The sequence below is a fragment of the Neomonachus schauinslandi genome, chromosome 3 (genome assembly GCF_002201575.2).
Source record: "Neomonachus schauinslandi chromosome 3, ASM220157v2, whole genome shotgun sequence".
NCBI lineage: Eukaryota > Metazoa > Chordata > Mammalia > Carnivora > Phocidae > Neomonachus > Neomonachus schauinslandi.
The window spans coordinates 11,555,899-11,580,142 of record NC_058405.1 but is presented as its reverse complement, the minus strand read 5'-3'; the positions used below and the strand labels follow the sequence as shown (position 1 = coordinate 11,580,142).

The following is a 24,244-nucleotide window of genomic DNA, read 5'->3' as shown; positions in this document are numbered from 1 at the left end:
TTTTTTTTTCTCTTCATCATTGGTATGGAAGAGATTTTAAACGTTGCCATTATATAAAAAAAAGCAACAACTAGTGGTTACATTTTCCTATTTTAAATTGTGATGCAGAAGAGAAAATGTTTTTCAGCATTCTCCTTTCTCCTCTTCTCCTTCACAGGAGGAAAAGCAACAAGGCGGTATAAAACTATCTCGAGGAAGGTGCTAAATGGTTACTTGTAAACACCCCTTGTTGGGCTCGGGACTGCTGATGGAGGAGAGTGAGGGTGGTTCTGAGGTTGTGTTGGAGTTGTTAAGGCTCGTGGTGTTGTGACTCCTTAGTGGTTCAATGCTGGGAGAGCCCTTTGCTGCAAACTATAACAGCAACTTCTACCCAGCCACTGAGGGGGGGCAGAAGCCCCTGTGTTCCTTCTCACGGTGTAATGCTTGAAGACATTGCTGGTCATGGCTTTTTGTGACTTGTGGGTGGAACGGGCTGCCCCTTAGCCCAGAGGCTTTAGTGAATCCAAATGTGTATTTGTTACAGTGATAAACATAATGGGCCTCATGAATCAGCATTTTAATGCTTTTCTTTTCGGTGTTAAGGTATTTGTGGGGCACCGTCAGTAGATGTTCTTGTCTCTCTCAGCACAGCACGAAGAAACTTTGAAACAAATGATTTACTATTCATTATGGAGAAGTTGAATTTTTCCTCTTCCCTGATTGTCAAGATTCCTTTGTCTGTCAGTTTTGCAGCGTGAATTTTTCCCTCTCAGTAGAGACGAAGTTGACGTTGCTTCAGTGATGTTGCAGAGGATGATGGAGGATGTAAAGCCCATGTCATTTGTCACCTCACTCCAGCATGTTTCAGTGACAGCTTTGGGTGCCCTGAGGGGGACCAAATCTCCAATGATCTCCGCGACCAAAAGTATATAGGAGGTTGCAAATAGCGAACAGCTCCTGGCTGCAGTCACGGTAACTGCCATTTACGGAGCAGTTAATACATATCGGGAGCCCCAACCACATTACCTATATTGTGTCATTTAATTCCAACAACATGACAGCAGCTATGCGAGGATGTATGTTTATCCCCATTTTAACAAAGGAGTAAAGCAAGATTCAGTCATACTCCTGGTAAGTGGCAGGTAGATTAGAACCTAGGTATGTCAGATCTTAGAGCCATTTTCACATTCATCCAACGATTGTTTTTTTTTTTTTTAAGATTTATTTATTTTCAGAGAAAGAGAGAGAGCACATGGGTGGGGGGGTAGAGGAAGAGAGGGAATTTCGAGCAGACTCCCCGCTGAGCGGGGAGCCCAATTTGGGGGGCGGTGCTCGATACCGTGACTGGGAGATCATGACCCCAGCCAAAATCACTCAACCAACTGAGCCACCCAGGTGCTCCCCCAACAATTGTTTATTAGTAATCTATGTATTAGACACTTTTTCATCACATCTGTTACCTTAATCTTTTTTTTTAACCTTAATTTACTTATTTGGGTCTTTTAAAAAATTCGTTCACCATTAAAAAACAAAGCCTCATGCAGAATTCCCTGCAAGTTCGGGATAAAACAGTATTCTGAGAGTATTAAGGTTTCCTGCCTTAAAGAAGGGGTGCGGGGAAAAGATTTTAAGATGCTCCCTGGAAAATAGCCACTGCGGCTCCATCTCATTTACTTTGGGCACCTGGAGATGCCTCAAGAGCTTCTGAATTTGTATGCAAGTACTTTGCTAGGTTACACAAGTTGCTGATAACATTGGTTGGCTTCTTGGAGGTGAACTGGGGACAGAGGGAGAGGGTGGCTGAGAGGAATACCTTTCACTATTGAACTCTCCGGTATCTTTCTGGAACCTTGTGAATATAGTATCTTTTCAAAAGAAAAGGACACTTTCTGGTAAAAAGCCACTTCAGGTTAATTTAGTCGAAATGAAAATTTCACTGAACCCACACTATCATAAAAACATCAGGCGTTCTAAATTTATTCTTTTATCTTGTGGGTTGCTGTAACATCCAGTTTGTGTTTCCGTTTATACCTTCATCCTTTACTTCCCAGGCCATCATCTCCACGGGGCATTCTCTATTTAATTGCCTAGAGCCTCGTAGTATATAGTCAGGTGATTTTTTTTTTTCTTCTTATCCCTCAACTCTTGTTTTTTAATGTGTGGATCTTTTTGGATGGCATTTGTTTCATGTTTGTTTCCCTTTCTCTAATATTTATGTATTTTTTCTTTTATATGGAGCATTGGTTTTTTCCTCGAAAACTCATCTTCTGGGTTTGTTTTTTTTTTAAGATTTTATTTATTTATTTGACACAGAGCTCACAAGCAGGGGGATCACCAGTGGGAGAGGGAGAAGCAGGCTTCCCGTGGAGCAGGGAGCCCGATGCGGGGCTTGATCCCAGGACCCTGGGATCATGACCTGAGCCGAAGGCAGATGCTTAACTGACTGAGCCACCCAGGCATCCCTCATCTTCTGGGTTTAGAGTAGAATGAGAATTTGGCCTTACTCTTTTCCCATCCATTGGTTGGGAACTTTCCTACTTTTATGTCAACAGGCGGAAAAACACTTGTGCATTTATGATAATGTGTAGCATATATAAAGATATATAGAATGCCTTCACATTCCATAAGTTCTATATTTTAGTGAAATAAAACCAAAGCTTATGTATGTAGAAATACTACTGTGTTCATAATTGTCAGTAACTTCCAATGAAGGCGGTTACTGTAAAGGAGAAAACACTGTGGATGTTCCTTATGTCAAAACTCGAGCCATCAGTAAGTAAGTAAGCCTTCCTTATGCTGTTAATAACATTCAGATCTTTCCTCTCCTTCTCTGGAAGAGATACAATGTGCCTCTGAGCCAAATTATATGTAGAAGTGCAAAAATACGAAAACCATTTCAAAACTTTGTGTAAATTCAGTGTACCATCCTCCAGGTCTCTTACCTGGTCTGCATCCTGAGAGGCCCCTTGTTGAATGGCTCCAGTGAATATGAGGTTATGGGGGTTGAGTTATGATAACTTTCAGATTCTTAGTAATTTTGGGTTATCTGTACCATGTTTTTCTGAGACAAAAACTTACCTATCAATGGAATACCATTGTACAGAAGGTGATAGGGAGTAATTACATCTTTCTTGGGCGTTCGGCATAAAGACAGTTGATGAAGGGAAAGTCACATATAGTCAAATTCAAATCTCTTATGATGTTATGTTAGACCAACACGTCGCTAAATTGATCACAGTTTTCCCTTCAGTATTGGAGCAGATCTCCGTTCCTTCAGCTAAGTGTAAGAAAGAGAAGGTGGCTACATTTAGAGTCAGAGACTTGGGGAAAAATGCATATTTTGAATTTGGTTTTAAAGATTTTATTTATTTATTTATGAGAGATAGAAAAAGAGTGGGGTCAGGAGCAGAGGGAGAGGGACAAGCAGACTCTGCTGGGCATGGAGCGCAACTCGGGGCTTGATACCCCAACCCTGAGATCAGAACCTGAGCTGAGATCAAGAGTCCGATGCTCAATTGAGTGAACCACCCACCTGCCCTGAAATTTGTTTTTTTTTTTTAAGATTTTATTTATTTATTTGAGAGAGAGAGAGAGAGAGAACGTGCAGTGGGGAGGGGCAGAAGGGGAGAGAGAGAGCAGCAGATTCCCTGCTGAGCAGGAAGCCCAATGCAGTGCTTGATCCCAGGACTTGGAGATCATGACCTGAGCTGAGGGCAGATGCTTAAACCAACTCCCAGGTGCCCCTGAAATTTGTTTTTCGTTTTTTGGTTGTTGTTTTTTTTTTAAGATTTTATTTATTTTTTTGACAGAGAGAGAGAGAGACAGCTAGAGAGGGAACACAGCAGGGGGAGTGGGAGAGGGAGAAGAAGGCTTCCCGCCGAGCAGGGAGTCTGATGCGGGGTTCCATCCCAGGACCCTGGGATCATGACCTGAGCCGAAGGCAGACGCTTAACGACTGAGCCAACCAGGCTCTGTACTAGGTGCCACTCAGCATTCACCCTGGATTTAAGGATGCTACTGGAACCCTGCCTGGTGCTTTGGACAATAGCTCTACTGTGTAGACATCCTCAACGACCACCAAGTGTGTTTATTTCCCATTCATGTACCTCATTCATTCATTCATTCACTTGGGCATTTATTGATTGATATCTGAATGGGTGGGTAGAACTGTCTTTTCTCTCTTTTTTTTGAGCTCTATGCCCATTGTGGGGTTTGAATTCATGGACCTTGAGATCAAGAGTCACATGCTCTACCAACCGAACCAGCCTAGTGCCCCTAGAACCCTGTCTTTTTATATAGCAAGTAATGGATAGAAGTTGGCATCTTGGCGATCCCTGCCTCAGTTTCAGACTTTTGGCTTCCAGAACTGCGAGATAATACATTTTGTTGTTTCAAAGTACACCACTCAGTTTGTGGTACTTTGTTAGGGCAGCCCTAGCAGATGAATACAGCTGACATTATCATTCTCAGCCTACTGTGTTTCTCATTGACCTGAGAATCTGCCTCTATTTCCAGGCCAGAGGGAAATACATGTGCTCTTTTTCAGCTTGTATTTTTTCCCTTTTCTTTCTTACATAGCATGAAAATAAATTCCTAGCAAGAAATAGCATGAAAAAAAATTCCAAGCAAGAACAGGTGTTCAAGAAAATTTCTATGCCCTTTCATTCCCGTGTCTCTTCCTAAAAAGCCGTAGTTGAAAAGTTTGTCTTCTCTCTTACCACATTTCTTCTCACCTTCACAGCTTGATGTTTCTTTCTTTCTTTCTTTCTTTTTTTTTTTAAAGATTTTATTTATTTGACAGAGAGAGACACAGCGAGAGAGGGAACACAAGCAGGGCGAGCGGGAGAGGGAGAAGCAGGCTTCCCACTGAGCAGGGAGCCCGATGCGGGGCTCGATCCCAGGACCCTGGGATCATGACCTGAGCCGAAGGCAGACGCTTAACGACTGAGCCACCCAGGCGCCCCTAAAAATTCTGTTTCTTTCTTTATGAGATCATAACCCTTTATAAATTGTTAACTCCTAGAGATTGCCTACCCTTCTCCCAAAGTCCTGACAAGAGGTGGGAGTTTATTTGGTGGGCTTCTATGTGTGACTCCTTTCAATAAAAAGGAAATCGGTGGTGGGGGGGGGTGCTCCTGGAGGGAAGGTGCTGTGGGAGATGATGGAGCTCGTGGTTGGAGTGCTCGGAGTGTGATGAGGCATGTGAAGGAGACAGAGCATTACAGGGCATGTGAGGGGGACAGGTGGAGTGTGACTGGGCACGTGGTGGGGGCATGATGGGACCCGTGGGGAAAGCGCTCCCAACAGGATATGTAGGCGGTGAGGACTAGCATGGGGCATGTGATGGGATGTGTCCAGTGTGATGGGGCACGTGGAAGGGTGGGGATGTGTGGAATGTGATGGGGCACGTGGTGGGGAGGCCAGAGTGTGGTGAGGCATGTGGCAAGGACAGGCAGCGCATGATGGGCACCTGGTAGAACATGGGAGTTCATGGTTGGGGGGCTGCGTTGAGGCACGCAGGTAGGGAGGATCAGCAGAGGGGCTTGTGGTTGGAAGGGAGGAAGCGGTGAGACACGTGGCTAGAGCAAGTTCTTGAGGTCAAGTCCCCAGAAACTGTCTGCTGCTGGAAGGGTCAGGCCTGGCAGCAATGTGTTACTTCCACCTTCTACCTTCTCTTTTTCCTTCCTGAGAGATTTATTATTATTATTAATGATTATTATTATTATTTTTAAGTAAGTTCTGTGCCCAAGGTGGGGCTTGAACTCAGGATGCTGAGATCAAGAGTCGCATGCTCCACCAACTGAGCCAGCCAGCGCCCCTGTTCCTGAGAAATTTAGACACAGACAGGACTTTGAGGTCAAACTGCTCAGTTCCTGGGAAAATGAGGTTGTGTCCTTCACTTTCCCATCACCAAATCCACAAAATCTGCTGCACCTGCTGCCCTGTGGTGCGGAGGAAGAATGGCCCTGGGTCCACCCCTTCTGCTTGTTCCCCGAGTCCTTCCACTCCTGCCTACTCAAGGACTGGACTCCTTTGAGTATTCTGTCTCTTGGCTCCAGTGTTGCCTTGGCTATCAGATCATTTCCTCAGCTTATCTGTGTCCTTTCCCATCTTAAAACAAGCCTCCTTTTGTCCCGCATCTCACTCCTGCAGCAGGTGGCCCCATTACTACTCTTCGCAGAAAAACTTTTCACAGGAGTTGCTACAAACTGTAAACTCTGAATTGTCCTGTTTCTAGCCCCTCTCCCTCCATTTTCTCTTCAGCCCACTTCAATACCACTTTCCCCTGCTCCATGCCAACAAGACTGCGCTTATTGCCAAACCCGTCAGTCGCCTTTGTCCTCAGACTACTGGTTCTTGTCAGCATTTGACAAAATTGACCTCCTGACCTTTTTTTTTTTTTTAAAGATTTTATTTATTTATTTACTTGAGAGAGAGAGAGAGAGAAACAGCATGAGAGGGGATAGGGTCAGAGGGAGAAGCAGGCTCTCCGCCGAGCCGGGAGCCCGATGTGGGACTCGATCCCAGGACTCCGGGATCATGACCTGAGCCGAAGGCAGTCGCTTAACCAACTGAGCCACCCAGGCGCCCTGACCTCCTGACCTTTAAACCCCTTTTTTTCTCTTGGCTTCTGTATTGGTTTCCTATCATTGTGGTAACAGATTACCACAAAACTAGCCATTTAGAGCAACACCTATGTATCATCTCACAGTTCTGTAGGTTACAAGTCTGACACCAGGTTCACTGGGCTAAAATCAAGGCATCAGGCTTACTGGAGACTTTGGGGAAGAATCCACTTCAAAGCTCATTAAGTTTGCAGGTAAATCCAGATCCTTGCAACTCTAGGCCTGAGGTCCCCATGTCCTTACCACCTAAGCTCTTAGAGGCCTTTCTCTAGTCCTTGCACATGGGGACCCCACATTTCAGAGTCAGCAACAGTATGCTGAGTCTGTCTCAGGCCTGGAATCCTCTTGCCTCCTTTTCTGCTGCTTCTCTTTCTGACTCTAACCAGGGAAAGTTCTCTACTGTTTCGGGGTCACGTGATTAGTTTCGACCCACCCAGATAATTCAGGTCCATGACCATAATTACACCTTCAAAGTCACTTATGCCATGCAAAGTAACATTCACAGAGTCTAGGAATTAGAGCATGGAAATCTTTGGAGAACCATTCTGCCTCCCACAGCTTCCTGGGCACCAATGTGATTTTCCTTCTCTCTCACTGGCTGTCTCTCCTCAGTCATCCTCTTCTTCCTGACCTCTAAACAGTAGCAACCTCAGGGCTCTGCCCTTAGACCCCTACCCTTCTGTGTTCTTAATCCCTGAGAGAGCCCAACCATTGCCACAGGTTTAAATATGTGATATACTTAAACAGGCGGTAAATACCTGGCCAGCCTGGAGCCTCTCCTGAGTGCCAGAGCTCCAGGCTCCTGGGTCCATTCACCTTTTTCGGTCATTCTCAATGTGTAGTCGCCAGACAGCAGCATCAGTGTTGTCTGGTCACTTGTTAAAAATGTGAATTCTTGAGCCCATGCCTATACTCCTGAATCAGAAATGCTGGGAGCAGGGCCCAAAAGTCTGTGTTTTAACAAGCCCCAACAGGTGAATCTGTTGTTTGCTGAAGTCTCCAGATCATTGGCTACTCAGTCACTCCACCTGGATGTCAGGTACCTGACTGGATTCCCCCATCTACCTTGTCCACCTTCTCTGTAGTGGTCTTCACCATCCGTCCAACCAGGGGCTCAAGCCACTGTGATCCATTATCTACACAGTGACCAGAGTGATCTGTAGAAAATATAAGTCAGATCATATTCCCTTGCCTTAAAACCCTCTAATAGTGCCCACTGCCCTTGAAATTATATCCAAACCTTTGTGCTACTCTCCAGGGCCCTCCCTGCCAACCCATCTGGCCTCATCTTCTGGTGTTCCCTCTCACTACCCGCCAGCTACCCACAGGTCTCCTCTGTAGTGTATCTCATCAATACCGGGCTCACTCCAGCCTTAGGGCCTTTGTACTTGCTGCCCATTGCCTGGTCTGCTCTCCTGCAGCCTTTTAGGTAGCCAGTGTTTTTGTATCCTTCGGGTCTCAGCTCAGCCATCCCTCCTCAAAGATGTTGCCCTGCCCCTTTCCAATGTACCTTTCATACAACCTGCCATCCTGTCCCTCTTTCTCACACTGTTCACTTCCTGCTTAGCATTTAACACTGTAATATTATCTTGTTTATTTGTGACCGTACCCCACTCCTACCACCACTATGCTATAAACCCCAGAAGGACAGAAGTTGTCTGTCTTGTTCTCTGATGACTCCCTAATACCCTCTGAGTGTTTAGCACATTGCAAGTGCTAGATAAATATTTGTTGAATTAACAAATAAAATTAGCTTTCTACCTGCCTTTGCCAGACCTTGGTCTCATTGTCATAGGGTAGAGACCACCCCCACTGGCAGACATGCATTTAGGCCTGTGGGGGTCAGGGCCTGCTGGTCTAGAGTTCCTTGTTTCTTTCTTTCTTTTCTTTTTTTTTTTAAGATTCTATTTGCAAGTAATCTCTACATCCAATGTGGGGCTTGAACTTAAAACCCCGAGATCAAGAGTCGCATTCTTGGGGTGCCTGGGTGGCTCAGTCAGTTAAGCATCAGACTCTGATTTTGGCTCTGGTCATGATCTCAGGGCTCTGGGATCCAGCCCCCTGTCAGGCTCCACACTCAGCAGGGAGTGTGGTTAAGGATTCTTTCTCTCCCTCTGCCCCTCCCTTCCCTCCACTGCTCGCACTCTCTCTCTCTTTCTAAAATAAATAAGTAAATCTTAAAAAGAAAAAAAAAGTTGCATTCTCCACTGACTGAGCCACCCAGGCGTCCCTAGAGCTCCTTCTTTCTTTCTTTTTTTTTTTTTTAAGATTTTATTTATTTCTTTGACAGAGAGAGAGCACAAGTAGGTAGAGTGGCAGGCAGAGGGAGAGGGAGAAGCAGGCTCCCTGCTGAGCAGAGAGCCTGACATGGGGTTCAATCCCAGGACCTGGGATCATGACTAGAGCCGAAGGCAGACGCTTAACCAACTGAGCCACCCAGGCACCCCAAGCTCCTTGTTTCTTAATACTCCTGGAGACCCTCTTCCACCTCTATCTTTTCCAATCAGTAATTTCCCACCATACCCCTGTGATGTGCATAGTATATGGTCACCGTAATATTTGTTAACTACAACAAAATGTCATTGAACTTATAGACATTTAAAAGACTTTATATTAAAAAGTTCATAATTCAATAATACTGAGTAAAAGAAATCAGACACCAAAGAATACATACTATGTAATACTGTTTCTTTGAAATTCAAAACCACGCTATATCAATCTATGGTGGTATGAGTCAGGATAATGGCTATCCTTGTTAGGGTGCTCCGACTGGGGAGTGCATGAAGGTGTCTTCCGGGTGCTGGAAATGTTCTGTATCTTGATCTTGAGGGTGACTATACATCTATAATGTGTACATCAAGTGGATGGTTAAGATTTGTGCACCTTGGGCGCCTGTGTGGCTCAGTTGGTTAAGCGACTGCCTTCGGCTCAGGTCATGATCCTGGAGTCCCGGGATCGAGTCCCGCATCGGGCTCCCTGCTCGGCAGGGAGTATGCTTCTCCCTCTGACCCTCCCCCCTCTCATGTGCTCTCTCTCATTCTCTCTCTCTCAAATAAATAAATAAAATCTTTAAAAAAAAAAGATTTATGCACCTTTTAGAAGTTATACCTCAAAAAATCTAAGTAAGTAAATAAAAATACCTTCAAAAAGAGGGGAAAAAAGGAAATGTAGATGAGCAGCTGTCTGAAATGAAGCAATATGAAAGATCTGGTAGAGAGTCCTCTTACTGTACTTCAGTAGCTGACTTCACTCTTAGCTACCTTTAAATTGGTGGCTTGGGTTTTTCTTTGTGTGTTTGTTTTTAAAGAAACTGGAGATTGGACAATGATTCTCCTTCCCCTCCAGAGGCCCAGAGCAATGTGGCCGGGTGCATTCTGGACTGGGCAGCACTAACATTTGTTCTTCCCAGGGACCGTCTGCTACTTTTCTCTGCCCCAGTGGAGCTGGGGGAATAATAAAGCTGTTATTATTTATACTGCACTTTTGTCAGTGGTCTTTGTCATTGAGAGTTATGAAGTCAAGGTAGGACACGAGGGAATTTGTGAGTCTTTAATCCAGGTAGAGGAAAGAGGTAAAAGGGGGTTATTTTTCCAGGGATGTTGCTTTTCCAAACACTTTCAGTTTTCTCACTCCTTTTCTTGGCCCGTTCCTGCACTGTCCTTTCACACGCGTTATTGTGACCTCTGAACTCATCATCTCCCACCCTTGTCTCCCTGCTACCGCCACCACCCTTTTGATCTGCCTCTTCTCGTCAGGACTGTCACCATAGCTCCCAACTAGTTTCCCCACCACCAGGGAACATATAAAATCCACCTGCTTAATTGTCAAGTTTCTCTATGTTTGGTCTCTAATTTCCCTCTCACTTAAATATCCTGTTCTTTTTTTTTTTTTTTTTTAAGATTTTATTTATTTATTTGGGTGAGAGGCGAGAGAGAGAGAGAGAGAGAGAGAGCATGAACGGGGGGAGAGGGAGAGAGACAAGCAGACTCCCCGCTCAGCAGGGAGCCCAACATGGGCCTCAAGCCCAGGACCCCGAGACCATGACCTGAGCCAAAGCAGATGCTTAACCAACTGAGCCACCAGGCACCTCTAAGTATCCTGTTCTTTAAGGCAAAAAGAGTATTTGTCTCTCTCCAGAAGTGCAGGCCGTGACTCAAACATCATACGTCTCTCAGTCTCCGACTGCTGTACTTGGGATCTTCTTCCTGTCCCCCTAACTTTCTCTAGTGAGGGTCCATTCTTCCTCTCCAGGGTTGCTGCCTTCTCATTTCTTCCTTCTCCTTGGGGAATCTTAGCACACCAATTGAGCCCCCTTCTCTCCTGGTTTTTTTACTTCTTGCCCCTCTGTGGAATTTTTCTTCCCCACAGTCTGCAAAAAGATTCTACACATATCTCTGTCAAAACTGAAGTAAAACACGGGCGCCTGGGTGGCTCGGTTGTTAAGCGTCTGCCTTCGGCTCAGGTCATGATCCCAGGGTCCTGGGATCGAGTCCCACATCGGGCTCCCTGCTCGGCAGGAAGCCTGCTTCTCCCTCTCCCACTCCCCCTGCTTGTGTTCCTGCTCTCGCTATCTCTCTCTCTGTCAAATAAATAAATAAAATCTTAAAAAAAAAAAACTGAAGTAAAACATAAACTTTCCTTTATGTCCACATCTTTAAGCCTTTGACATGTGTCCCAACTTCTCTTGATTCCTAACTTCTTTGAGGAGTGGTCTGTATCTACCTTCCCTACGTCCCACTAAGTGGCACTGAATTCTCAGTCCATTAGAACATATTTGTCCCCTCTAACTCTGCACCTGCCCCTGAAAGTCCCCTGCCTTCAGAATTTCGAGATCCAAGGCCCCATTTTTAATCCTCATACTAGTTGACTCTCCAGTTCTTGGTGCTGTAGATCATGCCCTGCTTCTCTAAATTCTCTCCTCCCTCTCCCCTGTAGTGAGGATGCTAATCTCCCTAGATCTTCATCTTTATGTCTGAATATTCCTTCTTGTTTTCCTAAAAGGATTTTTCATCCTCCGTTGGACCTTAAAATCCTGTTACTGCTCTTCTGAGTCATTTCCCTTGATGATGACATTCTTTTCCTTTATGATGGTCTCAGAATTTTATTTCAACCTGGGTGTTTGTACAGCTCTTCAAATCCTGTCTATATCAATCTGACTTCAGGAGGTTTCTTGAAAGTATCTTCCTAAATTTGAGTCTAAAAAATGGCTCCATTTTAGCATTTACCATGTTGTGTTGTGATTGCATGTCTGTCAATCCAACTAAAATTTGAATGCTACAAAGGTGAGCCTTGTTTCTTTTTTATAGAATCTGTGCTTGATTGTTGCTGGTGTATGGGAATGCTGCTTGATTTTTTTTAATGTAAATTTAAATTTTTATGAAATAATACAAGACTCAGAGTTTCTCTGTTTCTCTTGAGTGCTCTGCCTGGTAGTTTGTTTTCAGTCTTTTTATCTTTCAATGTTAGCGACTTATCATCAAATGTCTGATGAACTGTGGCTACCAGTCCATCTTTAAGAGTGAGGAACTTAGGGGCACCTGGGTGGCTCAGTCGGCTAAGCGTCTGCTTTTGGCTCAGGTCATGATCCTGGGGTCGTGGGATCCAGCCCTGTGTTCAGCTCCCTGCTCTGCAGGGAGTCTGCTTCATCCTCTGTTCCTCTGGCCCCCGCCCCCCCCCCACCCCGACTCGTGCTCTCTCTCTCAAGTAAATAAATAAAATCTTTTAAAACAAAGAATGAGGAACTTAAAAATTGTTAGAGAGTTCTTTGTGGGTGCTAACTAATGGGCTTCATGTAGGGTTATCAGATGGGGACCTGCCACCTTCACCAGGCGATTGCCAAATATCAGTGTCTGTAAGGCCTCTGTTTCTCAGAGAGGAATCCTCCAGCCTCCGACCTACAGGAATAACCTGGCTGCCAGCCTTCTGGAAGCCAAGGAGGGAAGGGACCTGAGGAATCCTTACCATTCCATATGCTGACTTCCACTTGGTCCCAGTTTTTATTCCCATGACTAACTCCTCATTGTTGTGTTTTGCATCCGCAAGTCTAAACTGTTTTGGTTCAGTTTCTCCAGAGAGTTACTTCCTTTCCTTTGTTAGCATGGGAAAATTAGTAGGAGCAGTGTCTTAGTGCTCTTTATACAGATTTGCAAACAATCCTTTTATTCACGCCCACAACACTGCCTTCATGGGTTCCAGGAACCTCAGTTCCTAAAACATTTCCAGAGCTGTGTTATAGAAAGCCACTGCATTTCTTTGGCCTGCCACACCTGTTTGGCCCCAGTACTTTAGGCAGTTAGTAGCTAGCTTTTCACCTGTCAGCTTATATCCATTTCCCAAATTTGTTGACATTTTTTTTTTTAAGATTTTATTTGACAGAGAGTGAGAGAGAGCACGCGCGCGCACGCGCATCAGGAGAAGGAAAGGGAGAAGTGGGATTCCTGCTAAGTAGGGAGCCCAATGCAGGACTAGATCCCAGGACCCCGGGATCATGACCTGAGCCAAAGACAGACACTTAACCGCTTTACCTACTGAGCCACCAACGCACCCCAATTTGTGAACATTTCTTAAAAGGGGTTTCTTCCATTGCATCTGGTCCTGTGGATTCATACTCCTCCCCTTCAGTGTGGGTTTTTGAAAGGAAGTGGAGATAAACCCATGTTGATCTGGCATGTTTCTGCTTTTAATTTAGTATCCAGCCAACTGTATGAATATTTACTAGTTTTTTTTTTTAATTATGTTGTTGTTTGTTGTTGGATTTTAGGATTTCTGTATATATTCTGGAAATTAATCCCTTATCAGATATATGATTTGCAAAAACTTTCTCCCATTCCGTGGGTTGCCTTTTTGCTGTTTATAGTATCTTTTGATGCACAAAATTTTCTTTTACATTCTTGAATTTGATAAATGATTTTCCTACATCTTTTGAGATGTTCAAAAGACTTCTCTAGTTTGTTAATGAAGTGAACTATACTAATATACCTTCTAATGTTAAATTACTGGTATGAAAATTTTTTCGATTTGGTTTGCTAAAATTCAGGAGTTTTGCATTTATGCTTTAGGTGAGACTGGCCTGTAAATTTCTTGTATTTCTTCCTTGGTCTTTATACTCTCTTCAAATATATTGTGAAGAATTGTTGAGGACCTTTCCCTCTCATTCTTTTCTGTGAAACAGTTTGTATAAGATATGAATATTCTGTTTCTTAAAGGCTTCTTAAAACTTGCTAATATTATCTGTACAACTTGTGTATGTTTATATCTTGATTATTAATTCAGTATGTTTAATAGCATGATTTCTTCAGGTTTCCTGGTTCTTACGGAGTCCCTTTTGGTTATTTATATTTATCTAGGAAATTGTTCACATTGTCTGTTTTCAGACCTATTGCCACAAAGTTGTTTCTAGCATTCTCTTGGTCTCTTCTGCACCTGTAGATTTATGCTGTGGTTTTTTTCATTTTTTTATAGAAGATTTTATTTATTTGAGAGTGAGAGAGAGCGTGAGCATGAACAGAGGGAGGGGCAGAGGGAGAAGCAGACTCCCCAATGAGCTAAGCAGGGAGCCCGATGTGGGGCTTGATCCCAGGACCCTGGGGACCATGACCTGAGCTGAAGGTAGGTGCTTAACTAACCAAGCTACCCAGGCACCCCTGTTTTTTTCATTTCTAATATTATTTATAATTTCTTTTTCTTTTTTCTTTTCTTTCTTTTTTTCCCCCCCTACAGAGAGAGAGAGAGCACATGGGTGGGGAGGGGCAAAGGGAGAAGGAGAGAATCTTAAGCAGGCTCCACACCCAGCATGGAGCCCGACACGGGGCTCAATCTCACAACCCTGATATCATGACCTGAGCCGAAATCAAAAGTCGGATGCTTAACTGACTGAGCAACCCAGGTACCCCCAAATTTTTGTTTTTTAGACCTATCAGTTTCTACCTCTGAATTTGTCAATTACTTCTGTAATTCTGGTAATTTTTGCATTTATTTCAGGTGTCTATAGTTTAAGGAATATTATTTCTTTCTGATAAAGTGATCTTTTTATCATTATCTAACGATCCTTTTTTTTTTAATCCCTAAGGATATTTTTTGCCTTGATTTCTATCTTGTTTGATATTAACATTCATTGATTCAGTCATTCATTCAGCAATGTCTATCAAGAACCTAGTCTGTGCCAAACATATCATGACCAAAACAGGGAGTGCCCCCTGATTATCTTTATCACCATATATATATATATTTTTTTTAACTTTCAATCTTATGTTTTATTTTTATTTTTTTTAAAGATTTTATTTATTTATTTGACAGATAAAGAGCACAAGTAGGCAGAGTGGCAGGCAGAGGGAGAGGGAGAAGCAGGCTCTCCGCTGAGCAGGGAGCCGGATGTGGGGCTTGATCCCAGGACCCCAGGATCAAGACCTGAGCTGAAGGCAGCCACTTAACCGACTGAGCCACCCAGGCACCCCTCAATCTTATGTTTTAGATGTATCTTTTCAAAACAGTATTAAATTGATCCATTTTTTTCTTTGCATTTATTTTCTGTCTTTTAACAGGGATTTTTAATGTGTTTACATTTATTGTGCTTTCTTATGGAATTAAATTTCTTTTATTACTACCTTTTTTTTTTTACTTTTTTTTCTTAAAGATTTTATTTTTAAGTAATCTCTGCACCCATTGTGAGGCTCAAACTCACAACCCTGAGATCAAGAGTCGCATGCTCCACCAGCTGAGCCAGCCAGGAGCCCCTTTTTCCCTCTTTATTTATTTATTATTTATTTTTTATTTTTTCCCTTTTTAAATGTACCATTCTGTTTGCTATATTTTCCTTCATTTCCTGCTTTTAATTGAATTTACTTAGCTTTATTTATTCCTACAATTTTGTTTATATTGATTTGCAAGTTACATATTCTAGTTTTTTTTTTTCTTTTGGTGATTACTTTTATAATTTTAACATGTATATTTAATTTAACAAAATCTAAAGTTAACTGCTAAATCTCTATTCTCCTTCTGAACAAAGTGTTCTAAAGTATTTTAGCCCTGATATATACCCCTAGTCTTTCATGTCCTCTGTCTGGTATGCTATCAGAGGCTACTACTGATTTTCTTATTTTGTTTTGGTTTTTTTGGTCCTTTGTTTTACATGAGATGACATTATTATTGCTGCTGCTGTTCTTCTTCTTCTTCTTATAGTAAAGGCTCTTGTAGATTTAGTCACCTGCTTGCAACCTCAGGCTCATCATTGTTTCTTGGATCCCACTCCCTTCTTCTGGACTCAGCCTCTTGTATTATGAAATAGACCTCTGGTCACTTCTCTCAGTAAAAGTATGAGAGTAGTAACTTCTTTCACCCTTGGTTTGTCTGAAAAATATGTTTATTTTGCCCCTATCTTGAATGATAACTTAGTTGAATTCAAGACAAAAGGTTATTTTCCTTCGGTACTTGGAAAATATTTTTCCGTTATTTTGGGGTTTATTTTGCTACTTGGGAACAGTATATTATGCAGCAAAATTGTTTTTTAGTCTTTTCTGGCTTTTGTTTTTATTTTGTTTTTGTTGTTGTTTTTTCTTAATTAGGTGTTCTATAGGTTCACTGCCATATGTTTAGGTGTTGATTTGTGTTTATCGGGCGCCTGGGTGGCTCAGTCGTTAAGCGTCTGCCTTCGGCTCAGGTCATGATCCCAGGGTCCTGGGATCGAGTCCCACATCGGGCTCCCTGCTCCGCGGGAAGCCTGCTTCTCCTTCTCCCACTCCCCCTGCTTGTGTTCCTGCTCTCACTATGTCTCTCTCTGTCAAATAAATAAATAAAATCTTAAAAAAAAAAAAAAAAAAGATTTGTGTTTATCTAGCTCATGACCGTGCTTCTTCAGTCTGAGAACTTAAATATTTCTTTCAGTTCTGAAAATGTCTGTCATAAATTCTCATTCTTTCTATTCTCTCTTAGACATTTATTATAATACCTTATTTTACCCTTTTTGTTCCTATCTTCATGACTTTTTTTTTTTGCATTTTGAAGCTGCTCCTGTTTTTTAATACTGTTCATTTCTTATCTATCTTCATGACTCTGTCGCTTACCTGTCTGCACCATGTTTTGTATGGTTTCCTTTCATCCACCCTGTAGTTTACTAATTCTCTTATCAGCCATGTCTAATCTACTGCTTTACTTATTAATTTCATGACTATATTTTTTCTTTTAAAAATGCCATTTGATTCTCTTTCAAGTTAATTTGTATTTTCAATACTGTCCCTTTTTTTTTAATGGTTACTGTTCCTTGTTGGATCACTTTAATAACTTCAAACGTATATTTCAGATTCCTTCTTAGGTTTTCACTTATTTCTAGTTCCCAGGTACCTATTCACCCTTGTGTTGTCCTTGCTCACTGTCCCACCTGGTGGCTTACTTCTTCACGTGATTGGGACTCTATTTTAAGCTCATCTTCAGCAGGGGTTGTTTTTGTCTCGGGGAGTCCAAGTGCCCTAGACTGTGGATACATTCTTGCAGCACTGCTTTGCATTTTTCTTCTACAAACCAAGACTCAGTTGTTTCAGGGTCTTGAACTCAAATTAATTTTAATTTCTCTATTTGTGACCTCCAACCCATCCAGGGGCTATAAACTTAATGCCTGGCCTTGCTCTTTGCATAGGCTCACCGTTTTGACGACTCATACAGAAGGCTTTGTTTATTTTTACAGTACCCAAGCCTACTTTGCCATTTCTTTTGTGGGCAGAGTTCTTCTAGTTCCCTTTTCATGGATTAGATAGCTTTCTAAGGTCCCTCACCTTGCACACGCCCAAATTCGTGTCTTCTGTCCCAGATGGGTGTTGATATTCCAGCCGCTATTCCTTGTTCCAGGACTGATATCCCTCTGTGGCTACAGCATCAGCTCCAGGAGTTCCAGCCCTACAACTCTCGCTGTTTTAGCACTTGAAGATTTCCCTTTCCTTTTTCTTTCAATCTCAGCTGTACATTTAACCTTAAAAAACGTTGGGGTTTTTTTGTTTGTTTTTGTTTTTGTTTTTTTGCTTTCTATTATCCAATATTTCTGTGTAATTTAAGCAGCAGTGGGGACTGCATCAACTCAGCCTGCCATAAAGCTATTCATCTTTGTACTCCTCAGCCCAGAAGAGTAACTAGTCCGTACCAGATGCTGGATGACTGACTGACTGACTGACTGACTGAATAAATGAATGGATGAATGAATGAGTTTTTCACCCCCAGAAGCAGATGGAAGCCATGTTCCAGTGAGTAACCCCCACTATCTCTCCAGGGGCACTGGAACAAGCAGAATTTACTTTTTTTTTCTCCGTTTTCTTTTCTTTTTTTTTAGAGTTTACTTTTCTACAAGGATGTAAGTAAAGAGAGTTCCCAGTAAACAAAATGAAGAAAGAACAGGACTTCTTATGTGCTTTTTCTGTAAGTCTGGGAACAATGGGAACATTTAACGGCCTTCCACGACTTGATATCCAAAGGTGGAGGGAAGGTGGACTGAGGAGTGAGTGCTCATATCGTTTGTCGGTGGCTACATACGGCACGCTTACCAGGAGGAGAGACTGAAGAATTGCAGAGAACAGGACACTGGGCCTGTTTAGTTCCCCTTCTCGCCACTGTTCTAAGAAAAGCGTGCCTTTGATGAGATATAGCTGTGGGCGCTTGTTTTCCTTCTTATGTCAGCCACCTTTGTTAGAAGCTGGTTATTGATGCTGTGCCCTGTTTTAATTCACACTTCTCTGCTAATCAATTACAGCGTTTATCCATTAATCAGGCATTCTGACAGAGTCAATAACTGCTGTTTTTGGATTTTGTGAGGGGCTGCACGTTATCCAGCAAGGAATAACATTCAGGAGCTCACTTTAAAACAGTGTGACTTTCCCAGGCTGGTGGACTTCCGGAGCAATAAACATCTAGTGGGGATTTCATATGGTGGTTTTTAATATATTTGGTTGATGGGATTTTCTCACTGAACACTTCATTAGCAGGGCTCAACATTAGTGAAGTGTGGACAGGTGTACCTCTGTTTAAGAAAAACAGAAACATCAAAAGGTAATTATTCCCATCATGTATAAATGACTGCATTCACCTAAAAGTAGCATTAAATCATGAACTTCCTTCATTCGTATTCAGTGTAACAATATCTCCTTGGCAGTGGGGTTTGAGAGCAAAGAAACTTAAAGCCAGAATGTTTGGAGCTGCTACTAGATGAAAGCTCATCCAAAATTTAGAGCAAATATCTCTATAATTATAATATGAGTCAAGAGGAAAATATTTTGTAAACAAAAGCTGAGTTTATATACAAATTTCCCAAAGCCTATCTTTTACATAGTGTTTTAAACCTTTGTATACACGTGTACACACATTTAAGCACCCCTCAGACTTTCTAATTTGTTACCGCATATTCAGATGCTATTAAGTGTCATAGAAATGAAAACTTTTCCTTTTAGCAAGGGTAAGAAACAGAGGTGGCAGCGTTTAATTGGAGAGTTACAGTTTGGGTAGTTAAGTTTACCACACATAATGATGGTAACAGGTTTCAATGATCTTTTTTTATGACAGATGTACCAACATTTAATTGTTTTTCATCAAGGGTGGAGAGAAAAGACACTTCTGTAGATTTTTCAATTCTCCTACGTGTCACTTAGCTGTCCTCACCATTGTCTAAGCTCCTTTCTCTCATCCTTTTTGCTGCAATGAGTTGTGTCATTCCCTCATGATCAGCACTTTTGTTGTCTTTGTTTTTTGCTGTACCTCAGAAGTCCATCTTTTCTTTCATCTCCTTCCCATTCATGCATGAGGGAACAGTTGTGCCCTGTTGTGGGGATGTTCCGCTGGGTTTCAAACAGTAGGGTTTCTTTTTATTCTCTTCTAAGTAGCACAATGGGGCTGAATGTCTGTTGCAGAATGCACACACTAATATGCCAGGTTATTTGGTTTCTAAGAAGTCAATAAAAATACTACATTTAGGCTCAGCCCTTGGCTTGCTTTTTCCCTGTTTGCCTTTCATGTCTTCGGTTATAAATCTGTTTGTTTGTTTCTGATTGTAAAATATAATCTTCCATATTAAATCGAAGCGTGGAATCAACAAACAGAGGAAAATGTTCCTGGCGGTGGAGTATTTTCACACTAGCAGACTTGGCAGCCTGTAACCTCCCTCGATAAGAGCCTTGAAACAGCCGCCAGAGCTAATTAATGGCAGCTACAACTCAGAGAGGAAGAAAAAAGAGAGTGGATCCCAAGTTGGTCTTGGCAAAACTTTCCAGTGTGAGAAAATACCACAGCTCTGCATTTAGAGGTGTGCAGCTTTGACTGTTTTCCCCCGGATCACCTTGCTTGATTGTTGTTTGGTGGGGGAGGTAAGGGTGAGCATGAGTGTACCTAGTTATAAACACAGACCCAAAGGCCATCCCAGCAGTAAAAGGCTAAAGACATAAAAAGCTAGAGATGTCTTAAGACACTTTGTTCTCATATTCAGGAACAATCTTCAAAATCCTCCTTAATGAGGTCATAAAAGAAAAAAATGGAACAAGTGTTCCTTGTGTATCTCACTAGGGCACGCCATCAGGGTCACTTGCCCCCAGTATCCTATTTAAAAAGGGATTGGGGTAGTTCAATCAAACATTGCATTAAGAGAGAGACTTTGATTAATTCCTTCTCTTTGCTTTTGTGCCACAGATAATTTCAGTAAATTTGTGATACTTTCTGCTTAGGCATTGCTGAGGCTTAAAGTTCTTGGTGCGTCATGCTGAGTATTAGCATTTATCGGGCCTTCTTGGCTATGGTGAAGAGGAGTGTATGCTCCAGACAGCTTTCTAATCTTTGACAAGCAGGGCTGGTCTTTAAACATGACCATTATGAGATCTTAGCGTAGGGAAGTTTCTGCTCTCGGGCTGGTGGGAAGAAATCTTGGTGTAAAAGAAGGAAAAAGACTCAACAGTAAGGAAGATGGTGATTTATCATGGTTAACTTTTTTTAAAGGTACGGGATCTGCCTCTTAACTCAGAAACGCACAGCTTGGGTAAGTTTCAGGGATGGCTCTCAAAGGAAACAAAAGCAAGAAGGGGACAATTGAGTGCTACCACTGTGTGCTTTCACAGAGGCTGCTGTGGGGGAGTTGCAGATTGGCCCAGGGATGGTCGGGATCAGGTAGGAAATTGGATTCTATTGTCGTTTGTTGCCTCCTATTTACCAACTTTGTTGAGCAGCCATCAGAGATATGAAGGGTCATTTTAGCACTATGCTGCAGAAACCCAGGGTCAAATGTTAGCTCTTTTGGTTGTTTTGACCTAGAAGCAAGTTAGGGTATATTTCAGGCACTTAGTTTAAAAAAACTCAATCACATACCTATTGTATTTTATAAGCTGATTTTGAAAGGGTGTATCATGTTTACTTTATTGCAAATGCAAGGTGTCTGTATATTTAGGTGTCATTGAAAAGTTGGATTTGGGTTCTGATGGACCGGAACGGCTCCCAGGGGCCATTGTGATGGTGTGTAAATCCCTTTTTGTTTGTGGTTTACTCCCTGGATGCGCTGGATCGGCTCTTAGGGCTGCTGCCTTCTGTCCCGTTATTTCAGCCGTTGCACATGCGCATGAAGTCAACAGGTTAATAGTCCTGACTTCGGAAGATAGCTTTAAGTATGGATACATAGAATCCCTTCTCTTCCAGTTGAAACATTTGTTTTTCAGTGGAAAGTGAGGTAGTTGTGTTTATTTTCATGAACTTATACAACAAATATGTTTATGCTAAGACCACAAGTTAAGGCAAGATTTTAGAATTAATTTTAAAGTACATTTCATGGTCATTACTACTGTCCTGCTGAAGATTTAATAGCCAATCATAAGGGCTTTTTAAATTACTAGTTTAAAATGGATAAGATATTAGATTTCTCATAGATTCTGTTTTGGTAATGTTTCTAGATTAGGGACCCAAAGCTGAACTTACTCATTCATTAAATACTAATTATTAAACTCCTACTTTATGCCAGTCTCATAGAATTATAATAGCATTGTTATCATTGTCAATGTAATTGGTTTTTAACTTGTATTTACAATGATTATTATAAACTGTGGAAACCTCTAAGAATGTTAGTTTTTCATAATCAGCTTTAACTGTGGGAGTGAATATGTTCTCTGTGAAGCATGTCTGTGAATAGATTACTCAGGCCTGACCATAGTTCTTGGAATGCTAACTGAAGTTGCATGGTTGATAGATTTTTTTTCTTTTTCTTTCTTTTTTAAAAAACATTTTAAAGTTTATTTCTCTATGTAATCTCTACACCCAATGTGGGGCTAGAACTCACAACCCTGAGGTCAAGAGTCGCATGCTCTCCCGACTGAGACAGCTGGGTGCCCCGATAGATTTTTTTCGTATTTGAAACTGGAGTGAGCCATGGAGGCAGAGTAGTGTCATGGAAAGGATAAAGGCTGTCACTTACTTTTCCTTACCTGAAAGGGAAGAGCCACCAACTCAGGGCTTGGTATGAGAATTAAGTTCTCTGATTATGGTGAATGAGCCACCACGGGGCTTTGCTCATGGCAACGCCTCTGTGACTGGCCCTCCCCCCACTCCCTTATTCCCAAGAAATAGGTTTCTACAGGGCATCCAGTGTTTACATTCTGATTTCCATCATGCATGCTGAGGGCCAGAGAAGTTACCTGGTCATACTTTCTCTGTGCCACCAAAAAGGCTGTGAAGGTGTCTGTTTGGAAACTCATGCTGTGGGAAAATCCTCAAAGAATTTTTAGGCTCGGGAATACCTGCTTCATTTGCTTATATGAAACATAATTACAGACATTTTTAGTATTCCCTACAGTGGAAATACTCCAAATGTTGCCTTTTTACACAAAATCAGCATGATGATTGCTGAGAAGAAAGAGGTCACAGCCTTTACTTTCTCAACAAAATCAAGCCTTCCACCACATTTCTTCCGGGGTTGTAGGTTCTTTTTTGGATAAAGGTCTCAGAGGGCAGACAGGGTCTTCTCATAAAGTCAGAGGACTGTGATCCTCTGGACACCTCATCTTCTGATACCAAGTGGAAAAAAGGAACGAACACAAGCACATTTCAGCCTCCCCCAAACCTCCTTATGGTCAGATCTAGGATCCAGTAAATAGCAAAAGTAGGCCACCTAGAAAATTAGCTGTTTCCTTTGAAACAGGCAAGTAAGAGATCTGGGCTTAAACATAGACCTAGTTCTCTCTCCCATAGGCAACGTATAATAAATGCTAGCTGAAGAAAATTGTCCTTTTTACCTTAGAATAGATACCATAGGAAATGATACCTTTTGCCTTTACTTACAGAGGATATTAGGATTAATATTACAGATCTCATTATACTGTTTTCATGTGTTTTATGATGAGAATTTCTCAAAATCCATTCAGTATAAATCGGGTCATTCTCAGTACTTAAACATAGCAGATTTTTTGAGATATTCAAGACAGTTGTTGCTTCTGCTTTGGAAGGCTGAAAACTTTCTGCATAATTATGTTCTGGAAGTTCTACAGGGCCTTGCTATTAGAGCTAGAGAAAGCATAATGGCAAGGACCATCTCATTGTCGTCTTCTTATAGATCAGGTTGAAGGACTATATTACATGTTCTCGCTCATAATAAGTTGGAAAACAAGTAGCACTGAAAAGAATGATCTGTACTGATTTTTCTTGTCTTTTCAAACTGTGAACCCTAAATGGGAGAGTGTGTTTTTGTGTGCTGCAGTATGCCTTATACATTGTTGATGACCAGCAAATGTACTCAGCCATTTATATGAAGATAATGTGTATGTGATCTTAGCCAAAAGGCCCTCCACTTATAGGTCAGTTGCTAAACCTGTCTTTAGATAGGTCTTTTAGATTGGACTCCTTTTTTAGTCATCTGCTTGAGTACTAATTATGCTTTAAGGAAAAGACACAAGGAGTGGTAGTTGATGGTGCTTGCTGTAAATGTGTCTCTGAGGCACAGTTTCATCTGGTCAGTAAGATGTGTGCCTTTGGATACAGGGGTCTCTTTGGGGCTGAATATCCTCAGAGTTTGGTAAGCTTTGGAAATGTACATAAAAGGGAGGATGGGAAAGAGAAACCAGACGATACATCGCCACCCCTTTCTTCCCCTCCAGAGGGAACCAAAGAAAAGTGCAAATGGCCATTGGCCCATTGGCGAGACACTCCAGAGTCATTGAACCATTCTTTTTCTTTCTCTGTCAGTTAGCAAAGTGTGATTTCTTCTGTTTACAAAAGTTTACGAAAAAGGAGAAAGAAGAGCACTGCATCCTGGACCACTTTGCTTGTACTTGAGTGTTTTGCATATATGACTGTCCTGACCACTAAATGCCACTGCAACCCCCCCAACCCCAATCAGTGTTTTGTTACTGTTGTTCGTGTTGTTGCCAGACCATCCCTCCAGGGCCTGGAGTGCTGTTGGGCCCCATCTTTCCAGGGGCTTGTCATCATAGCTGTGGATCTTAAGGTGCACCAGTAGGCACTCAGGAAACTGACCTCTTTTTTTTTTTTTTTAAGATTTTATTTCTTTACTTGACAGAGAGAGACAGTGAGAGAGGGAACACAAGCAGGGGGAGTGGGAGAGGGAGAAGCAGGCCCCCCGTGGAGCAGGGAGCCCGATGCAGGGCTCGATCTCAGGACCCTGGGACCATGGCCTGAGTTGAAGGCAG

The 24,244-nt window shown here is 42.2% G+C and overlaps 1 protein-coding gene across 3 annotated transcripts in view; it reads left to right on the top strand.

The window, feature by feature from the left end:
- The window catches only part of CLYBL (citramalyl-CoA lyase), a 246,200-nt gene that overhangs the window by 84,424 nt on the left and 137,532 nt on the right, over positions 1-24,244 (top strand). The window lies entirely within an intron of this gene.